This window comes from Amborella trichopoda, chromosome 6 (genome assembly GCF_054954075.1).
Source record: "Amborella trichopoda isolate Santa Cruz 75 chromosome 6, AtrichopodaSantaCruz75HAP2 v2.0, whole genome shotgun sequence".
NCBI lineage: Eukaryota > Viridiplantae > Streptophyta > Magnoliopsida > Amborellales > Amborellaceae > Amborella > Amborella trichopoda.
In genome coordinates this window covers 1,103,555-1,122,112 of record NC_142341.1, presented here as the reverse complement: position 1 = coordinate 1,122,112, position 18,558 = coordinate 1,103,555, and the positions used below count along the sequence as shown (strand labels likewise).

The 18,558-nt window shown below is 32.4% G+C and overlaps 2 long non-coding RNA genes across 3 annotated transcripts; one reads left to right on the top strand and one right to left on the bottom strand.

Moving 5' to 3' along the window:
- Positions 1 to 8,716: 8,716 nt before the first annotated feature.
- On the top strand, positions 8,717 to 8,921 carry LOC148781478 (uncharacterized). The gene is made up of 2 exons (XR_016058023.1): positions 8,717 to 8,806; positions 8,838 to 8,921. It is a non-coding gene; the product is annotated as an uncharacterized LOC148781478 (long non-coding RNA).
- LOC148781477 (uncharacterized) lies at positions 8,767 to 14,790 on the bottom strand. 2 transcript variants are annotated; one of them, XR_016058021.1, is made up of 4 exons: positions 14,754 to 14,790; positions 12,378 to 12,605; positions 11,081 to 11,184; positions 8,767 to 9,183 (listed from the first exon to the last, which is right to left on the bottom strand). It is a non-coding gene; the product is annotated as an uncharacterized LOC148781477 (long non-coding RNA). The 2 variants fall into 2 exon arrangements; XR_016058020.1 differs by lacking the exons at positions 8,767 to 9,183; positions 11,081 to 11,184 and having other exon boundaries at positions 11,850 to 12,605.
- Positions 14,791 to 18,558: the final 3,768 nt, after the last annotated feature.

Below are 18,558 nucleotides of genomic sequence, written 5' to 3'. Positions count from 1 at the left end.
CATAGAAATCTTGAAAATAGACGGTCTGAATAATGTGTTATAAGCTATGTATTTTTAAGACTTAATTTTATTTATTTATCATATCGATATATCCCAATGTCGAGATGATCAATTAGATGATTTTCCAATATCAAACTAGCGTTTTCAGATGATTTTTTAAGTATACCTTAATTCTACAATTTAAGGTTTTAACCTTATATAACTTTTTCCTAATATAAAGTTCTTCAATCAAACAAAATTAAGGTTTCTAATCGCAAGATGATAACACAAAGAGGTACATTATTATGACTGAAAATTACACATATCCAATTACTTGTAACCAGCGTTTCAAAAATTGTTGATTCGGATTGAAATCGTTCAATATAGATCGGATATTATCCAAAGCGATCCGGATCCAATAATATATCGAGATCCGAAATTTTTATATTATTTTAATAACAAATTTATTTTATAATATAAATTTCTTACACCATACGTATTTGCTGCAGCCACCATTTACATTATTTTATTTAAAACTTCTTACACATATGTGCTGCAGCCACCATTTAAATTATTTTATTTAAAACTTCTTATACATATGTGCACCATACGTATCTGCTGTAGCCACCATTTGCAATATTTTATTTAAAACTTCTTACACATTCCTGCCGCTAATATAAGTGCCTATTATTTTATTTAAAACTTCTTACACATACGTGAGCCACCTTAAACAATCCATTTAAAGCGCACCTCCAAATTTTATTGTAGCGTATAATTTTGATGTAAAAATATTATTAAGATTATCTCAAAATCTATTTTCATATCTAATTATAAAATTTTAAACTCCAAAAATGATTAAAATCAAGTAGATCTATGAACATATGAAAATCTTGAAAATGGATGGTCTATATAAAACTCTAAAAATGATTAAAATCAAGTAGATCTATAAACATATGAAAATCTTGAAAATGGACGGTCTATATAATATGTTGTAAGATGCATCACTTTTGGGACCCAAAATCCTTTCTTTTTTCATAGTCATACATCTCGACATTGAGACGATCAATTAGAGGGCTTTTCAATGCCAAAACAACCTTTTCTGATAGATTTTTGAGGTGCATATGTAGTTCTACATTTTAAGGTTGCAACCTTATAAAAACTTTTTCCTTTTTAGGTATAAAGGTTTAGTTGGACTAATACAACTAATTTCTTTTAGAAATTAAAAGAACACTATTTTTAAATATCCATAATGATTTTTTTAAAATATTTTGAGACAAAATTTGCTTATTTCGCCGATTCTCCTAATTTATTGTTAACGTTTTAGATTTTTAAATTAGATGATATTATAAGATAAATTTCAAATTTACTTTTATTTGTATAGTAAAATAATAATAAAATAATAAAATACATACAAATAATTCTAATTTTAATGTATAATATTGTCTTTAGTTAGATTTTAATAAATATTTGATCAGAATCTTCATACAGGGAACGAAAATCTCAATATTCACATATTGATGAAAAAAATAAAAGTTAATAATACAGTACCCCCATTTTTTATTGGATTATTAAAAAACAATATTTATAATGAATTTTAATAAAATTTTGGGATTTTTTTGAAGGTTTAATCGGATCGATTCGGCTGACTCCTAATCCGAATCGTCAATTCACCGATCTAGATGGGTTTTTGGGGTGCCCGATCCGGGGCACCGATCTGTTGTTTAAACCACTGCTTGTAATAGATTAATTAAATATTCAATGATCAAAGAGATCTATTAATGAAAATTTTGATTCATCATGAGTCGTCCCTGCAATAATATGTAGTTATATTTAGAAAGAAAAAGTAATACAAATTTTTTATTTGTTACAATTTTTTTCTCTAAAAAATATGTGCAAAAAATTCGTATAGAACAACAATGATTTTGAGTTCATACCATTGTCATTGTCAATATTACATGAGGATCTCTTTGAGCGGAAAAGATTATTGTCATTGGTGAATTGGTTTGATGATGAAGGAATGTTATTTGTCATTGGTGTAGAAACGCCTTGTGAAATATTAGTTTCTGAATTTTCGGATTGCTCATATTGTTTATGTTGATAAGCCTTTTCCATTACTATCAGATGAGCACGAGAACATGAATCTCTACGTTCATATTTTGTTCAAAGAACTCTTACAAATTGAGTAGTTTCTAAGGTTACGAAACAAAAATAAGAATAAAACCAAAAAATATAATGAAACTATGAAAACTAAACCCATCCATATAGCATGACAGGGAATTATTACCTCAAACAAGCTCAAAATCAGGTAAAAGCCGGACAAAACTATATAATGCAAACACAAAAAATTAAAATTAAAATTAAAATTAAAATTAAAATTAAAAAATATAACGAAACTATACAAACTAAACCCATCCATATATGTTCTATGAATCAATCCATTGAAGAAAACACCCTGCTTACGTGGTAACAGATCACAACCTAATATAGCTAGTCAAAACAGAATCACAGCCTAATAAAGCTAGCCAAAAAAAATTTCTTTTTACATTAAGTAACATTTCATAGGGAAACAAAATTTTTTTATATAGAAAAGCATTAAAAATAAATTTTTTATCACTGCAAACATAAATAATAATAATGTTTATGTGGAAAACTCACTAATGTTGTGAAGTAGAGTAAAAATTTGTAATTACTTTCATTGCTTGTAATTTTTGTTTGTTATTATTTTTTTACTTCAAAAAGAACGTTAGTAAAATAAGACCACGTACAAATTAATTCAAGGCAAGTACTTATAAAAAAAAATTTAAAAAATAATTGCATACCTTTGGAAAAGCAAGATTTCTCTTATTTTTAAAGATTAATGTGTTTCTCAATCTTCATAAAATGGGAAGAACACCTAAAAAAATACAAACAAAGATAATGTAAAAAATAAATAAATAAAATTACTACGACTTACCTTCAATATGAACAACTAAAAAAATATAAAGAACACCTAAAAAAAATACAAATAAAGGCAATGCAATAGATAAATAAAAAAAAATTGCAATGACTTCAACAAAATTAAAATTACATTAAAAACAATAAATATAACAAAACTATGCAAACTAAACCCATCCATACATGTTCCACGATTCAATCCATTGAAGAGGCGTAATAAATACTCGCATAATATATTTCACTTTAATATGTTACATATTATGTTTTTTAAATTTTTTATCTTAAAAAATTGATGAATTAGATGAGCACGAGAACGTGAGTCTCTACATTGATCTTTGTTAAAAGAACTCTTACAAATTGAGTGGTTTCTAGGGTTACAACCCATTTCCTGTTATTACATAGTTACTACAATTTTTTAATATGTATTGCATACTAATTTAGTAAATCATAAAACCAATGGTTTAAAAACCGGATCGGTGACCCGGATCGGGCTTTTCAAAAACTGATCCGAATCGGCGATTCGGATCGGAATCGGGTGAATCGGTTAGAATAAAACTTCAAAAAAATCCGAAAAAATTATTAAAATTCATTATAAATATTGTTTTTTAGGAATTCAATAAAAAATGAGGGTACTCCATTAATAATTTTCATGTTTTTGAATGAATATGCGAATATTGATATGTTCTTCCCCTGCATGAACCGCCATTCAACATTTAATTTACATCACACAAAAGGATAAACATAGAATTATCATGGAATAAGTATATCAACATACATGGACTACAATAAAGCATAAAATTAGTAACATACGATCTAAATTAAGATATAAAAAGTTTAAATTAACCTGACAGTTCAAAAAGAAAAATAATCACCATATGTAGTGATAATATATTGCGGTAGTTCATGTAGTCATATTCGTTGTTATTTGTTATTGCAAAATACCTTTTTTGACAATAATATTTTCGTACATATCAATTACAAACATTTAGAATAATACAAAATGCAAGCTCCAAACATGGCTACAACTCAATTATCAAGAACATACATTTTTTGCATTAAAAAATTAATAATAAAAACAATTCTTCAAAGAGCCGGCTAACATCAGTCATTCCAACTAAAAAATCCATGAACAACAGATAAAAAAACTATAGTTTTGTATTGAAAATATAATAACATGCATTTTTTTGCATAAATAATCTATCAACATACAATTTTTTCAACAAAAACTTTAACAATAAAAATTTAAAATATGGTTTAATACCTCATGATAATTAAAACCTTGTCACGATTTTCACATCTTTTCGGAAAATCATCATTTTTCAAAAAATTCGATCATGGAAAAAAAAAAAAAAAATTTACAGCAAACTCAAACAATAAAAATTAAAAATTGGGTTTAAATGTTTAATACATCATGATAATCAAAACTTTATCACGATTTTCACATCTTTTCGAAAAATCATCATTTTTCAAAAAATTCGATCATGGATAAAAAGAAATAATAAAAAAAAAGTACAGCAAATTTTCAAAAAATTCGATCATGGATTAAAAAAAAAAATTAACAAATTTTCAAAAAGTTCGATCATGGATTAAAAAAAAAAAATCATAAATTTTCTAAAAAATCGATCATGGATTACAAAAAATTCGATCATGGATTACAAAAAATTCGATCATGGATTACAAAAAATTTAATCATGGATTACAAAAAATTCGATCATGGATTACAAAAAATTCGATCATGGATTACATAAAATTCGATCATGGATTACAAAAAAAAAAAAAAAACATAAAAAAACAAAAAATTCGATCGTGGATTACAAGAACAGAAAAAAACAATTCGATCATGGATTACAAAAAATTCAATCATGGGTTACAAAAAAAAAAAAAAAACAAAAAATTCGATCATGGATTACAAGTAAAAAAAACAAACATTTCGATCATGGATTACAAAAAAGTCGATCATGGATTACAGAAAGTTTTATCATGGATTACAAAAAATTCGATCATGGATTACATAAAATTCGATCATGGATTACAAAAAAAAAAAAAAACAAAAAATTCGATCGTGGATTACAAAAAAAGAAAAAACATTTACATCATGGATAACAAAAAATTCAATCATAGATTACAAAAAACTCTATCATGGGTTACATAAAAAACAAAAAACAAAAAATTCGATCATGGATTACAAAAAAAAACAAACATTTCGATCATGGATTACAAAACATTCGATCATGGATTACAAAAAATTCTATCATGGGTTACAAAAATAAAAAAATAAAAAATAAAATTTGATCATGGATTACAAGAAAAAAAAACAAACATTTCGATCATGGATTACAAAAAATTCGATCATGGATTACAAAAAATTCTATAATGGGCTACAATAAAAATAAAAAAATAAAAAAAAAAAAAAAAAAAAAATATTGTTCTTCACAGAGTTCGTTTTACATAAGCGATTTTAACTGTAAAATTCACCTCTAAGTGAAAAAATTACATCCAATTGAGTATATTTTCTGATAAACAACAATATAAGGAATCAAAAACCTAAATTTCTAACACATTATTTTTAATATACCATGAAAACAAAATCAAAAGGCGGAAAAAAAAAAAAAACAGCGGAATTTGGTTCCGCAGACATCTCACTGTTCATATCAAATTTCTTGCTGTAATTGACTAGATTACGTAAAATTGAAAATTTTAAATCATACTAGACACAATAAAGATTAAAAACCCTAATTATTGAACTCATTTTGTTCAAAATATGCCGTGAAATAAATCAAATGGCGGAAAAAAAAAAAAACCCAAAGTTCTTACCTGTTTTTGTGAACCGAAGCCTTCAATCTCCAAAAAACTCTGTTTTTCTCAACGATTATCACAAATTAGTAACAAAAGGTTTTGATTCACAGCTTTAAGATCAAAATGCCTACAAATTTTGAAAGATTCATGCCCTAGTTGGTTTGAAATTTCAGAAAAGGCGGAAACCCTAAACCCCGAAATTTTTGTGATCCAAAAACAACCAATTTTTCCACCATTTAATTCTTGAAAAAGCTGAATAAAGCTGTTTACAGCCTGCAAATCAGATCACATGCCAAAAAAAACAAAAAAAATGATCAAAAAATGACAAATTTGAAAGAATCCGTGAAGAACACTGTGCAACCCGTGTTCTTCACGGACTCGCCGATTCCGCACTTCTTGAAACGATCCGGTCCATTTTCGTGAAATCCGAGTCGAACCGGGCGAGTCCGGTTCGACTCGGCGATTTTTTAAATGCTGCTCTCTTCTTAAAATCTCTACTCTCTTTCTCTCTTCTTAAAATCTCTATTCTATATGCACAAAATTTTAGTTTCTCTCTCTTCTCCTAAACATGGGTATATGTCCTACAACCTCTCTATAACATTAAGGTCCTTTCTTATTTCCACGATATGTATCCTCCCCTTAACTCTTGCTTAATAATATAGTATAGATACATGCAGCTCAAAGAGGTTCAGCCTAAAAAATCTAGTATCCACTAGTCCTCAGCCAATGCAATAATCTTTTTGAAATTAATTACTGATTACAAACCGCAACCCATCCATATACGCTATGAAATGTAATCACTCACTACTTTATAACGTGACGGGAGAATACAGAGTTTTCAAAGAAGTCCAGTAAAACCTAAGGTTGTTATTGATTCAAACAAAGTACGAGAATTTAAGACGGCCCTTCTTTGACAAAAATTATGAACCACTAAAATTTTGAATCCAAGATTATATTTTAAACAAGCATGAATGGAAGCAAAATATTTGAAAGGAAAAAGTTTATCTAAGTGCAAGGCTCTAAACAATCGAATTATGGCGCTCCCCAAAATTTTCACTAGATGTTGTTTTGATGCTAAATAATCCTCAAATTAACGACCTCAAAATGTATAGACATGAGAAAAAAATTGATTTCAAAATTTGGGAATAGTGCATGTAATGAATTTTTTTACCATCAATTTTCAAGATTTTCTAAGTTTTTATAGATATGCTTGATCTACATTATTTTTGAAGCTTTATATTTTTATGACGGAAAATATAAAAAGATCATTTACCTTTGATACAAAGTGCTCACATTAATTTTGACCATGGATGTAAAATTGGGTGGCTAACCAAACTCAAACTTCAAAAAAAAATTTCTCAAACTTTATGACATCCAAATTGTAAGAAATTGTGACCATATGAATCAAAAGTAAATAGTCTCTTTGCATACAATATCATTTTATAATTGTACGAGGTTTCTGTAAGGTTACAACCTTATATCCAATTAAGGTGCACCTCCAACTTTCATCATAACATGTAATTTTGATGTAAGCAATTCTTAAAATTATCTAAAATTCTATTTTCATATCTAATTATAAAATTTTAAACTTTAAAAATGGCTAAAATCAAATAGATCTATAAACATATAAAAATCTTGAAAATGGACAACCTAGATAATGTGTTGCCAGATACACTATTTTTGGAGCTCAAAATCTTTTTGTTTTTTCATGTTCATACATCTAGATATCAAGATGATCAATTAAAAGGCTTTTCAACATTAAAACAACAAGATGATCAATTAAAAGGCTTTTCAACATTAAAACAACAAGATGATCAATTAAAAGGCTTTTCAACATTAAAACAACAATTTACGATGGATTTTTGAAATGCATCTTTAATTCTACATTTAAGGTTGCAACCTTATACAAATTTTTTGATAAAAATATATTTTAAGGTTATCACAAAAATTTTCAGTATTAAAACCACATTTGTCGAAACTATTTGAAACTGCACTTTACCTTGATTGTTTAGCCACGACTTTACACGAACCTCACCCCATTTTAAAACCCAGATTAAGATTATTTGAGCAAATCAACCATCCATTGGACTGATCCAAGAGGCCAAATTGGCAACCCTAAAAACAAAAAAATTAAAACAATTTTATAAATCTACGGCAAGCAACTTTTTAATGTTTGGGAGTTTAAATCACCAAAATACAGAATTGAAGCACACCCCTACACTGGACTGATCCAAGGAAGCCAAATATAGCAACCATAAATTTTAACATAACTAATATGAATCTATATTAATATTAGACAACAACCGACTCTCAAAGACTTTTAAATAAATAGACAACCGACTCTTAAAAGACTTCTGATTTCAAGAAGAAACACCCTTTGGCCCATTTGTTTCTCTCTCGTGTTGGATGAGATCCCATGGTTGAGAACTACAAATTTCCAGCTCCAATAACAATGAAACAAAAGAGTACTAGGGTTGAGATTGAAACAAAAGCGGAAATAAAAGAGTAATAGGGTTGAGATTGAAACACAAGCGTAACGGGGTCCAGATAAAAGTAGTAGCACCACCAGTGACACAACCTACCCGTCTCGGATTCGATTTCTACCAACACCGACCCCTTTCAAAAACCAACAGTTTCATAAATTGCTAACCAACTAGCAACAGATAAAGAGTTCATAAAAACATTAAAAAATAAACAAAAATTCAAAAAGCAACCCCTACGGGGTGGGTCCAAATCTATGCCACTCACCTGGCTAAATTATCAGGAGAATCACTTTCATAAAGTCGGGCACATAAACAGCGCTAGAGAGAGATTTAGTAGTTGGCACATTATATAGCATTGGAGAGAGAGATTTCATGTTAATGGCACATGGTCATGTTGGCAAGAAAGGTTCATGTTCCTTGGAGAATGATTTTTTTATTTTTTATTTTTTTAATGTCCGAGAGAGATTGTAATCGGTGCGCAAAGAAAAATCTTCCTTGGAGAATGATTTTTTTTCATTTTCCTTTATTTAATGTCAGAGAGAGAGAGAGATATTGTAATCGGTGCGAAAAGAAAGATCTCGCAATCGGAGTATTACATTGGCAAGAAGATGGAGGTTCACAATTGTAGCACTCGCAGACTTGTAGGTGAAAGAAGGGAAACCAACAAACTTCATGCTTTCCAACCCATCCACCACCAAATTTAGGTGAACCATTGCAAAAAACCAAAAATCACAGCTTTCCAGCTTCTCCAAGAGGACATCATCCCCCAAGCCAAAAGGGGGAATACAATGGCACATAAAAAACATGATCTTTGAACTTAATTTCACTTCACCAAATCCAAATGACTCATCTAAAGCATGAGTAAGAATCCCCTCTCTCATGAGCAAGAATCCTCTCTCTCTAGCCAACATTGTCACTCTTTGTATATGAACCCGATCTCAAAACCAAAACACAAGGAGGTTTTCAGGCCACTAAGCATGAAAAGAGACCCCTGCAAGAGAGTGAAGGCAACCAAGTATCAAAGGCATGAATAGGATGGTTATAATAGGGACTATCTATCAATACAACAAAAATAAATTAAGTAGTTGATCCTCAACTAGCAATCCAAATTCCCACATGATATGGTTGCCAGCGCATCCTGCTTGCATCTTAAAACTATGATTAAAAGACGAGCTTTCCATTTACCATCACACGTATAAAAGTTTATATGGTCATGGATTAAAGAAGATCTTTCTAATGCACTACCACATTTAATAATTTACCAAAAACTAATCTAGTTCTTAGCTGGATAGCTAAAAGTGAGCTAATAATACTATCACACATTAATTAATTATCATCAAGTTTCATTTTCAGCTCAATCACAACCGTATGATCAAAATCGGACAGCTACGGGTCTCAAGATGTTTATAATTATATGTATCTAGAGATGCACAAAAACGTCTCCACATCGGAAAATGGATAACAGGACAGTAGCCACAAAACCAGCATAACGTCATCATCCTTTCTTGTGAGGAGGCCAAGTTCCAACAAAGAGAATAAGCTACGAATCCATCAAGTATCAAACCCTAGGCTTCAGGTAGATTTGTGCTTTATTTCAAAATTTCAAAATCACCACATTCTCAAAACAAATAAATATCTATATTCTTAAGCACAATAAGAGCTTCAGACCGCTATGGCTATAAGGATCCAACCATGAAATGGGCACTTTAGGCCACATTTCCCTATAATGCAATGTATTAGACTTGAACAGCTTCTTATCACCACATAACAAAGTTCACCTTATTAGGCCTAACATAGTTAACAAGGTCCACCTTATTAAGTTTAACATAGCAATCGTAGGCCACGGAATTTCATCCGAACGATTTAGAGTTTCTCTGATTATCAGAAATAAACATAATGCTCACAATGGGCCTTTGTGTGGTTGGGGGCCTAGATACAACTTACAAGGGACCATATAACTACAATCAAAAGAACCACAACTCTGTTTGATTTTTAGACAACCAAATTACTCTTTTTATCTTTTGGGTTATGCCTACCCTTTGGGTAAAGTCTGCAATTCTGACATCAAGGTTGCAGTCCATAGAATTGATAGACCTTTCCAATTTCAAGAAAACCCCAACTGCCTGAATTGGGGAATGATTTTACCAAAAGATTGAATTTAATACTTTCTTTATTGAGCATCAGGAGATTGTTTTTTATTGTTTTTTAAAGATGGATAGAGAAATCGTTTTACAGAGATCCCAATCTCCAAACACCACCATTTTGAATATCAAATTTCTATTTTCTTGGGTTTCGAAAGTAGTACTCGTGATGGCATTAAGGTTGCAGTTCATAGAATTGATAGACCTCTCTAATTTCAAGAGAACCCCAGCTGCCTGAATTGGGGTATGATTTTACCAAAAGATTGACTTTAATATTTTTTTATTCATCAGCTGATTGATTGTTATTGTTTTTTAAAGATGGATAGAGGCATAGTTTTACAGAGATACAAATCTCCAACGACCACCATTTTGACTATCAGATTTCTATTATCTTGCGTTCTCTAAGGTGATCGTGGTGGCATATAAGTATCTAAACAACTACAAGTAAACATTAAATATAAAATATGTTCTCTACACATTTGTTCTTATTTCTCGATCCAAAAAGCCATTATGTCAAGCTAATCTATCTCTATCCACATTCTTACATAATCTACACATTGAGTAAACAACCAAAAGGAAGTCTAAAAACACAATGAAGGAAAAATTGCAGCAAATTCATGATCCCAAACGGTTCAAAAATTGAAACTAAGTATAATTCACAATTACTCATCAGTGCATGCCTTTACAAAGGCCATTCTATTCTAAAAATAGGTATTAAAAGGATTTAGACTGAGATTGTGTACTTACAAATAACAAAAACCCAACATCAAAATTGATGGATGCTTGCATGCTCGGCATATGATATCATTCAAGCAAATCCCAATTAAAATGGGAAAAGAATCCGATTACACCTGAAACAAACAAGAATTACACAAGGAAATTAAAAGAGGCACTCATGAACACACCAAACAGAAAAACAGATTCCCAATCAATATCGAAAGATATCCATTCACAAATTAAGAAACCATCAATCACAAAAACGAAATCAAATCCAATTAAATGCTTGATTCCATTAAGAGAACCAAGAAACACACAAACAGCCATCTTCACTTTAACACACACCAATACGAAATGAAAACAACTTAAAAGGCTTCATTGCATTCAAGGGCAAATACCAAAACACAAACCCCATCTTGTGTATACTCATACTTTGTCTCAATTATAGGTACTCTGATACTTGCATTTCTTTTCACTTCATGAGAAAAATTAAGTTCCTTGTTATGTAATTGTGGTGGGCATATCATTCCAATTTAAACGTTTCCCACCAATGCAGCGTTTGAGCACCATAAAATACGTTAAAATGTCATGGAGTTGAATGCTTTTCTGTGCCAAAGTACCAGTAGTACTGATTGCTTAAAGAGGCATGTTTCTAATGAACCGGTTTCTTCAAAAATGCAATGTTGCTCCCTATTTCTACATATTCCACCATTAAACTCCCTTAAAAATATGCAGAACCCATGTCCCCAAATTCACAAACCCACATTATCCACACTGTCCCATATCAACAAAAAAGGCATTCACCAAATTAGATGTATATATATATATATTTCATTTATATATATTCACCATTCAGGACTGAAACTTCCAAACCAACCAGTACACAAAGGTCCAATACAGAGAAAATCAAAGAAAAAAAATACCCATTTTCTCCAAGGGATCAATCTGGTAAAGGGAAGATCTTGAAACTATCACATGGCTAAACTATACTGAGGCTAGACCCTTCTCAGTAGACCCTTTTCAATAACATAGGCAGCCTAAATAGAACTACTCCCTCAGATTCAATAGACCCTTTTCAATAACATAGGCGGCCTAGAGAGAACTACTGAGAAAAGAAGAGAACAGAACAAAAAAAAAAAGGAAAAACAAAGGACAAATACAAAAGAAACAGCCCAATATCCACTTAATTTTTTATCATTGTTTTCCCTTTTTCTTATTGGGCCTCTACTGTTCTAGTAGTAGAAGCAGAAACAGCAGGCTGAGGGGGCAATGGAGCATTAGACTGATGATGGTGATGAGACTGGTGTTGATGGCCATGAGAGTTTACCCTATGGAGCCTGCACCTGAATGAACCAGCATGAGTTGTTGGGGCACAAACACAGGCCCTTGGAGCACCTGATTGCCCACTTAATGAGTCATTGGACCACGTCCTCTTCATGGTCCCTTTTGGGGTGTGGTCCTTGGACTCCTCAGAAGAAACATATGAGGAAGCCATGTCTTCTTAAAGAGTTGTCTGGTTTTCTAGCTGTGTTTTGTTTTTGGAAGAAAGATGGATCTGCATAAGGTAAAAGGTCCTTGGTCAGAACGTCAAAGACCATAAAAAAGAACAATTGGTTTCACCACAAAGGAGATCAGGACTGTATTGATTATAAACAAAAAGTGCTAATTTTTCTGCAAACTCCTAGAAGAATGAACAATGGAAATGACCAGACACGTGGAATTTAAAATTGGTCATATCAAATTAGACATCAGCACTGTATGTTAAGGTTCTTAAATGAGAGAGAAAAATCTCTGCAAATTCTTAAGAGAAAAGGAGCAATGGAAGTGATCAGGAACACATGTATTTTTCAAAGGAGAGTCTTTTTCTTTTGCAAATTCTTCAAAAGAAAGATTAATTGAAAATTGGGTTTTTGAGATTTCAAAGGGTAAATGCAAAGAAAAATGATTAGCAACAGTTAAATCTAGAAAAATGAAACTTCAGCTCAATTGAAGACACCCATCATGGCCATCTTAATCCACTGTCGAGCCAAAAATACGAGGAATTATCAGTGGGTTATGATTCAGAATTTCAGTTAATTTCGAGATAAAATTCAAATTTGAACAAATACGATATTTCGCCGAAAGTCAAGAAGCACAAGTCAGTTTTTGTTTGTTTTGAAATTCCGGTATTCCATCCTGTCTAAAAGTGGGAACCAATCAAACAGAAAAGGACATTTATAAAAGAGCCCCTGATTTTTAAACAACGAAAAAATTTATATAGAGCCAAGGCTCTAAACAACAATCAAATTAGAGACCCACCTAAAAAATTTCAATAGTAGAAATTTCAGTTGAAGAGGTTGTTTTCATGCCAAATATCCTAAAATTGATCATTCCGACCTCACGACGCATGGACATGAGAAAAAATCGATTCCAAGTTTTGCAAATAGTGCATCTCAACATCAAGATGAATGGACATGAGAAAAAAAATGGATCTCAATTTTTGGAAATAGTGCCACTGTCAATTTTAAAGATTTTCGAGTTTTCGTATATCTGCTTGATCTACACTATTTTTTAAGCCTTAAATTTTATAATTATAGAAAATATATTTTAAAGCTATCACATAAATTTTCAGTATTGAAACAGACACTATTTGAAGTACGCTTTACTTTGATTATTTTGAGCCACGGCGCTATACAAACCCCATTCTTTAAAAAAAAAACCTAAAGCAACACAAGAAATTAAAATAAATAATTAAATAAAACTTGCACAGTTGAAAAAGTTTCAGCTATTCACATTTTTCTATTCCTTCCTTTCTAAAGTTGGGTAAATAAGAATTGACGAAATCCAACAAATTTATGATATTATAAATGGAAATTAACAACAGTTTGGACAGCTCACTCATTTCACAAAAATAAAAAAGGTTCAGCTTTTTTCTTTTTCCAAGAATGCAAGACCAAAACAACTTTGTGTTTTAATTTTTCTAACTAAAAAAGAAATAAATTTCTCAGAGCTAATGAACTCATATCACATAGCATATTTTCTCACCTTATTTGATCAATAAATTAATAAAAGCAATTAAACGGGAATTAAGAGGGAATTGATAAAATAAAAAATCCTCGCACAAAAATAAAATAAAATCAACATCTAACACAAATCAAGCACTTGATCAGAAAAATAAGGCAAACAAATTTGCTAGATCCAGGTTACCAGATATATATATATATATATATATATATAAACGGAAATAGAATAAAAAATTAAAATAAAAAGTAAATAAAGAAATAAAATGCCAAAAAATTGCTAATAAAAAAACAACACCATGACAAGGAAGATAAATCCAAAAAATATTAATTAACGGGATCAAATACAACACCGATCACAACCTGTAAATAATCCCCGAAATAAAAAAAAAGGATATCACACAGAGCTCACGCTTACTAAGTGAATAAGACAGAGATATAGAGAGAGAGATGGAGAGTAAAGAGAGAAAATGGGGGGAGAGAGAGAGAGATTAAGGCAATCAACAAAAACCTCCCGTACACGAAGAAAGCGTTGAAACCGAAACGATTAGCAGGTGGGAAACCAGTCACCAAACGCTCTCGAAACAGGTGGATTAATTGAAAATAAATTTTGATGTTACAAATCTAGAGAGAGAAACAAGCTCAACAAAAAGAGAGAGAGGAGTAGAAAGAGAAAGAGAAAGAGAAGAGAGGAAAAGACAAACCTGCACAACGGTCTTTCTGAAGCCAAAGCGGCAAACTGCGTTTCACAGGGCGAGCCTTCTATTTATAGCCCAAAAATGGCAATAAAATTGGCGGAAAAAATTAAGAAGTAATTATTTGGGCATTTAATATTAATTAATTAAAAGGAGCGGGCAGGGCGGGCAGGCTGCCCAGGAATCCGGTTTAAGCAAAAACCTGGGCCCACCCTCCACCCAATGGGCCTAGAATAAATGCTACTTTCCAAAAACAGAAGACCAAAGTACCACAATACCCCTGGACTGGCCGAGATCAATCTAGAGGGTAGAATGTTCTCCTTTGAAGACATCAAAGACTAAAATGACCCTGAATCGCTCAATTTTTGGGGAGAAAAACGACCAACATTGAATACTTTTCCTTCGGAACAAGGGTGGCAAAGTGGTTTCCTAGGCGGGTCGCCCCGGTCTACGACCTGTCAGTCCTTGCCAGGCGGACCTAACCTGGACCGACGCTAACAGGGCCCCGGCATCGGGCCCTTACTTTATTAATGCCGCTGGGATAGGTCAAATACATAAACAATGAAAAAGAAGAAAATTAAGATAACAGGTTCGGACCAGGCCGGTCTGACCCAGACTAGGCCTACTACAAACCTCGACCAGGCCCGACCTAGCCCTTTCCTTGGGTTACGTTGGCCAAAGACCAAGGCCCTTAATTTTCTGGGCTTTGCGAACCGGAGCCGGGCGTGTTTTATAGTGCCGGCCATTGGGGCCCATTGCCAACCCTACTTCCCAAAGATTACAATGACCCAACGGTAAACTTGGATGGGCACTTTTGGAATTAAACAACGTTGTATCGACGGTAAAGATTACACGATGCGAGATGGATCAGACGTTTGTTAAGGGATTCCGCAAGGTGGGGCCCACTTTTTAAACGTGGCGTAATATGAACGAAAGGATGAGGATAAGGTCCGAAACGTACGGTCCCGATTCGATCTTGCCGGCCTCAGACTCTAGAAGCCGAATCCTGGCCGCCCATCAGCAACAAAGTGCACGACACGTATTAGACACGCGTACGCAGCTCCTTGTGCATAGCCGTAGGGGTATTTCAGTCAATTCAGATGAAAAGACGGGGAGGACTAAACTAGGATTAGAAAACGTATTGGGGGTGGTTTAGGGTTTTCAACCCGGCGCCGAATCGCTTCCCTTAAAAGAATGAACCAGAGCAGCTGAGACGTGGCAGTGATCGGACGGTCCACCTCGGTTTGCGTAACTTCCTACAAGGGTCGCCAGGTCTTTGAGTTTAAAAGGGCGGGAAAAGGTCCACATCTAGGGTTAGGGTTTTTAACCTCGAGAAATATGATATTCGCACCATCGTTTTTTATAATACTATCCAAACTACTTCGAATAAATGGTATAGCCACCCCTATTGTTCGATGGAGACATTAAGATTTTGGAGTTGCGATAGTATAAGTTTCAGTTTTTTTGGCGGGTCCAAGGTAACAGGGTGTGGTTGAGGTTAGAGATAAGGTTAGGTTTGTGTTGTCGGGAAGCGAAATACGAAAAGATCAACCGCCACCGAAATTTCGGCCACTGCAGTAAAGATAATGAACGCTCCGACTGCCGGATGAGTTCGGTGGCAGGGATCGCGATTTCTTGGTTCGGGTCGGGATCGGGTTGGATCAATGCGTCGAAATTGAGAATGGGTTTGGTTCTTATTTACTGAATATATGGCGGTCTAGATCATCTAGTTCCTAGATTAATTTTTTTTTATTTTTCAACTATTCTTTTAAATTGTATAAACGAGTGATTTAAAAAACTAATCAGTAACTCGGATCGGGCATCGTAAAAATTGGTCTAGATCGATGAATTGGTTGTCCAGACCACCTTTTTATTATACAGAAGAAATAGTGAACCAATGAAAATCGCCAATTCTTTTCTAGACTAGAAAGATTTCCTACATATTAACAGAATGAACCGATGAAAATCGCCAGACTCGAAAGATTTCCTATATATTAACAGAATTGGTACGGGGTGATCGATTCTCGAGTCAATTCCATACTAACCTGGTGTTTTTAAAATCACTAATATAGACCAATATAAAGTGGTTGAATCAGTTTGATTCATCAAATCGTACCAGTTTAAAAAAGGCGAGTTCACCATCTAATTCGGGTTTTCAAACATTCCAAATTCGTCGAGTCGAATGAGCAACTACTCCTATCAAAATTGGGTGTTTCATTAAAATCATGAGTCGGGCCTGCCTCTCAATATTTTTATATTTTATTATATTATTCAATATTGTATTGGATCCATTGGTCCTTTCCGTGGTATCTTCAACTATTGGCGTGGTCAGTCATGTAAAATTAGTCCAAAACCGCTCAAAAATTTAAAAAAGTGTTTGATTAGTTTTGGCATGTTGGACTAGATAATTTCAATTGTGGTTAAACAAAATCAGGTGATTTTTTATATAATGTATTCTATATATCTAGTCGATTTTTTATATAATATATCTAAACTATTATTCTTGTCTTTTAAATATAGTCCAATTGATTCGATCATTTTTTTACCGAGCACAAATCCTTATAACTCCACTGGGCCGTTCATTTTTTGGTGCCTACTCAATTTCTGTTAACTATAGCATGATGCAAATTGAAGATCGGTCCGAGTCAGCCCAAGATAATCGAATCAAACCCCATAACTTGTTGGACCATGATTTTAGTCTTTGAAATAATGATCCTTACTTTGCCTACTCATATCTACGTGTTCTTACAAATTGAGGGGTTTTAAATGTGATTTTTGTTTAGGCCCTCCATTATTTGGGGTGATGCATTTCTATAGCTTGTACAAATACTCCCTAGTCCCTATTGTGGATTATTTTAGAGTCCTTGTAATTTTTTATTGTAATGATTGGCTTTAGAGTACTTTATTTACTTGGTTGGAGAATAACTTTTGATTCCCTAATTAAGTGATGAAAGTGACACATTTCATCTATAAGTTTAAGAAATTTGATTACATTTTCCTAGAATCTTTGTCTGGGTTTACCAAACTTCCCCATTAACACCTGCACCACTATAATTGGGGAAAAAAAGTTTATATAAGGGTGTAGATCTAAACTATCAAATTAAAGCATACCTCAAAAAATCAGCAGTTGCCACCATGTTGAAGAACCCTCAAATTTGATCGTCTTGACTTCGAGATACATAGATTTAAGAAAAATGGATTTCAAATCTTAAAAATAGTGCATCTTTGTTATGCATTATCTAAATCGTTAATTTTCAAGATTTTCAAATTTTGCTTGATACACAATATTTTTTTAAGTTAAAAATTCCATAATTATAGATGAAAATAAATTTTCAATCATCATAAAGATTTTTGGCACTCAACCGATATCTTTTGACACTATTTTAAGTCATGCCTTATTTGATTGTTTAGAACTTTAGCCTTATAAAAACCACACCTTAAAAGATAAGTGTAATATATTTTAACACAAGCTTGTTTTTTTTTATTTGGGCTTAATTTGGTTGTTTATTTTCTGAGAACCAAAACTTTATGTTAGGGATGTGGCATTCACGAGTTGATATTCTCTAAATTCAGAACCACCACATGTGGAATGATTCCTCCTAACAAGGACTTTTATTCCTCTAACATAATACTGATATCACACTCCAGCTTTGAAATATAAAACAGAAAAGAAACTATAAACAAAAAATACTCATATTTAGAAGCCCATCAGGTGAAATACATATCTGGATAAACTTTAATGGGTTGTAATTTGTGTAGGGATTGTCTACCAGACCATTTATAATGGTAAAATTACAAAAAAAACTCCAAGATA